This window comes from Lactuca virosa, chromosome 3 (assembly GCF_052849685.1).
Source record: "Lactuca virosa cultivar CGN04683 chromosome 3, Lactuca_virosa_CGN04683_v6, whole genome shotgun sequence".
In the NCBI taxonomy this organism is placed as follows: domain Eukaryota; kingdom Viridiplantae; phylum Streptophyta; class Magnoliopsida; order Asterales; family Asteraceae; genus Lactuca; species Lactuca virosa.
The window spans coordinates 84,212,740-84,217,709 of NC_136428.1; positions in this window are offsets into that span (position 1 = coordinate 84,212,740).

Genomic DNA, 4,970 nt, shown 5'->3' on the forward strand with positions numbered 1-4,970 from the left:
TATAAACCTTAAACCCTAACCCATACGACTTGATTTCGTAATACTTCAACCCTAACCCATATGACTTAATGTCATAACCCTTAAACCCTAACGCATATGACTTAATGACATAACCCTCAAACCCTAACCCATATGACTTAGTGTTATAAACCTTAAACCCTAACCCATACGACTTGATTACATAACACTTAAACCCTAACCCATATGACTTAATGTCATAACCCTTAAACCCTAACGCATATGACTTAATGACATAACCCTTAAACCCTAACCCATATGACTTAGTGTTATAAACCTTAAACCCTAACCCATACGACTTGATTTCATAATACTTAAACCCTAACCCATATGACTTAATGTCATAACCCTTAAACCCTAACACATATGACTTAATGACATAACCCTTAAACCCTAACCCATATGACTTAGTGTTATAAACCTTAAACCCTAACCTATACGACTTGATTGCATAACACTTAAACCCTAACCAATATGACTTAATGTCATAACCCTTAAACCCTAACGCATATGACTTAATGACATAACCCTTAAACCCTAACCCATATGACTCAATGTTATAACATTTAAACCCTAACCCATACGACTTGATTGCATAACACTTAAACCCTAACCCATATGACTTAATGTCATAACCCTTAAACCCTAATGCATATGACTCAATGACATAACCCTTAAACCCTAACCCATATGACTTAGTGTTATAAACCTTAAACCCTAACCCATACGACTTGATTGCATAACACGTAAACCCTAACCCATACGACTTAATGTCATAACCCTTAAAACCTAACGCATATGATTTAATGACATAACCCTTAAACCCTAACCCATACGACTTAGTGTTATAAACCTTAAACCCTAACCCATACGACTTGATTGCATAACACTTAAACCCTAACCCATATGAATTAATGTCATAACCCTTAAACCCTAACGCATATGACTTACTGACATAACCCTTAAACCCTAACCCATATGACTTAGTGTTATAAACCTTAAACACTAACCCATACGACTTGATTGCATAACACTTAAACCCTAACCCATATGACTTAATGTCAAAACGCTTAAACCATAACGCATATGACTTAATGACATAACCCTTAAACCCTAACCCATATGACTTAGTGTTATAAACCTTAAACCCTAACCCATACGACTTGATTGCATTACACTTAAACCCTAACCCATATGACGTAATGTCATAACCCTTAAACCCTAACGTATATGACTTAATGACATAACCCTTAAACCCTAACCCATATGACTTAGTGTTATAAACCTTAAACCCTAACCCAAACGACTTGATTGCATAACACTTAAACCCTAACCCATATGACTTAATGTCATAACCCTTAAACCCTAACGTATATGACTTAATGACATACCCTTAAACCCTAACCCATATGACTTAGTGTTATAAACCTTAAACCCTAACCCAAACGACTTGATTGCATAACACTTAAACCCTAACCCATATGACTTAATGTCATAACCCTTAAACCCTAACGCATATGACTTAATGACATAACCCTTAAAGCTTAACCCATATGACTTTGTGTTATAAACCTTAAACCCTAATCCATACGACTTGATTGCATAACTCTTAAACCCTAACCCATATGACTTAATGTCATAACCCTTGAACCCTCACGCATATGACTTAATGACATAACCCTTAAACCCTAACCCCTATGACTTAGTGTTATAAACCTTAAACCCTAACCCATAGGATTTGATTGCATAACAGTTAAACCCTAACCCATATGACTTAATGTCATAACCCTTGAACCTTAACGCATATGACTTAATGACATAACCATTAAACCCTAACTCATATGACTTAGTGTTATAAACCATAAACCCTAACCCAAACGACTTGATTGCATAACACTTAAACCCTAACCCATATGACTTAATTTCATAACCCTTAAACCCTAACGCATAAGACTTAATGACATAACACTTAAAGCTTAACCCATCTGACTTAGTGTTATAAACCTTAAACCCTAATCCATACGAATTGATTGCATAACACTTAAACCCTAGCCCATATGACTTAATTTCATAACCCTTAAACCCTAACGCATATGACTTAATGACATAACCCTTAAACCCTAACCCATATGACTTAATGTTATAACCCTTAAACCCTAACCCATACGACTTGATTGCATAACACTTAAACCCTAACCCATATGACTTAATGTCATAACCCTTAAACCCTAATGCATATGACTTAATGACATAACCCTTAAACCCTAACCCATATGACTTAGTGTTATAAACCTTAAACCCTAACCCATACGACTTGATTGTATAACACTTTCACCCGAAACCATACGACTTAATGTCATAACCCTTAAACCTTAACGCATATAACTTAATGACATAACCCTTAAACCCTAACCCATATGACTTAGTGTTATAAACCTTAAACCCTAACCCATACGACTTGATTGCATAACACTTAAACCCTAACCCATATGACTTAATGTCATAACCCTTAAACCCTAACGTATATGACTTAATGACATAACCCTTAAACCCTAACCCATATGACTTAGTGTTATAAACCTTAAACCCTAACCCATAACACTTAAACCCGAACCCATATGACTTAATGTCATAACCCTTAAACCCTAACTCATATGACTTAATGACGTAACCCTTAAACCCTAACCCATACGACTTGGTGTTATAAACCATAAACCCTAAACCATACGACTTGATTGCATAACACTTAAACCCTACCCCATATGACTTAATGTTATAACCATTAAACCCTAACGCATATGACTTAATGACATAACCCTTAAACCTAACCCATATGACTTAGTCTTATAAACCTTAAACCCTAACCCATACGACTTGATTTCGTAATACTTAAACCCTAACCCATATGACTTAATGTCATAACCCTTAAACCCTAACGCATATGACTTAATGACATACCCTTAAACCCTAACCCATATGACTTAGTGTTATAAACCTTAAACCCTAACCCATGCGACTTGATTACATAACACTTAAACCCTAACCCATATGACTTAATGTCAAAACCCTTAAACCCTAACACATATGACTTAATGACATAACCCTTAAACCCTAACCCATATGACTTAGTGTTATAAACCTTAAACCCTAACCCATACGACTTGATTTCATAATGCTTAAACCCTAACCCATATGACTTAATGTCATAACCCTTAAACCCTAACACATATGACTTAATGACATAACCCTTCAACCCTAACCCATATGACTTAGTGTTATAAACCTTAAACCCTAACCTATACGACTTGATTGCATAACACTTAAACCCTAACCAATATGACTTAATGTCATAACCCTTAAACCCTAACGCATATGACTTAATGACATAACCCTTAAACCCTAACCCATATGACTCAATGTTATAACACTTAAACCCTAACCCATACGACTTGATTGCATAACACTTAAACCCTAACCCATATGACTTAATGTCATAACCCTTAAACCCTAATGCATATGACTTAATGACATAACCCTTAAACCCTAACCCATATGACTTAGTGTTATAAACCTTAAACCCTAACCCATACGACTTGATTGCATAACACGTAAACCCTAACCCATACGACTTAATGTCATAACCCTTAAAACCTAACGCATATGATTTAATGACATAACCCTTAAACCCTAACCCATATGACTTAGTGTTATAAACCTTAAACACTAACCCATACGACTTGATTGCATAACACTTAAACCCTAACCCATATGACTTAATGTCAAAACGCTTAAACCATAACGCATATGACTTAATGACATAACCCTTAAACCCTAACCCATATGACGTAGTGCTATAAACCTTAAACCCTAACCCATACGACTTGATTGCATTACACTTAAACCCTAACCCATATGACTTAATGTCATAACCCTTAAACCCTAACGTATATGACTTAATGACATAACCCTTAAACCCTAACCCATATGACTTAGTGTTATAAACCTTAAACCCTAACCCAAACGACTTGATTACATAACACTTAAACCCTAACCCATATGACTTAATGTCATAACCCTTAAACCCTAACGTATATGACTTAATGACATACCCTTAAACCCTAACCCATATGACTTAGTGTTATAAACCTTAAACCCTAACCCAAACGACTTGATTGCATAACACTTAAACCCTAACCCATATGACTTAATGTCATAACCCTTAAACCCTAACGCATATGACTTAATGACATAACCCTTAAAGCTTAAGTCATATGACTTTGTGTTATAAACCTTAAACCCTAATCCATACGACTTGATTGCATAACTCTTAAACCCTAACCCATATGACTTAATGTCATAACCCTTGAACCCTAACGCATATGACTTAATGACATAACCCTTAAACCCTAACCCCTATGACTTAGTGTTATAAACCTTAAACCCTAACCCATAGGACTTGATTGCATAACAGTTAAACCCTAACCCATATGACTTAATGTCATAACCCTTGAACCTTAACGCATATGACTTAATGACATAACCATTAAACCCTAACTCATATGACTTAGTGTTATAAACCATAAACCCTAACCCAAACGACTTGATTGCATAACACTTAAACCCTAACCCATATGACTTAATTTCATAACCCTTAAACCCTAACGCATAAGACTTAATGACATAACCCTTAAAGCTTAACCCATATGACTTAGTGTTATAAACCTTAAACCCTAATCCATACGAATTGATTGCATAACACTTAAACCCTAGCCCATATGACTTAATTTCATAACCCTTAAACCCTAACGCATATGACTTAATGACATAACCCTTAAACCCTAACCCATATGACTTAATGTTATAACCCTTAAACCCTAACCCATACGACTTGATTGCATAACACTTAAACCCTAACCCATATGACTTAATGTCATAACCCTTAAACCCTAATG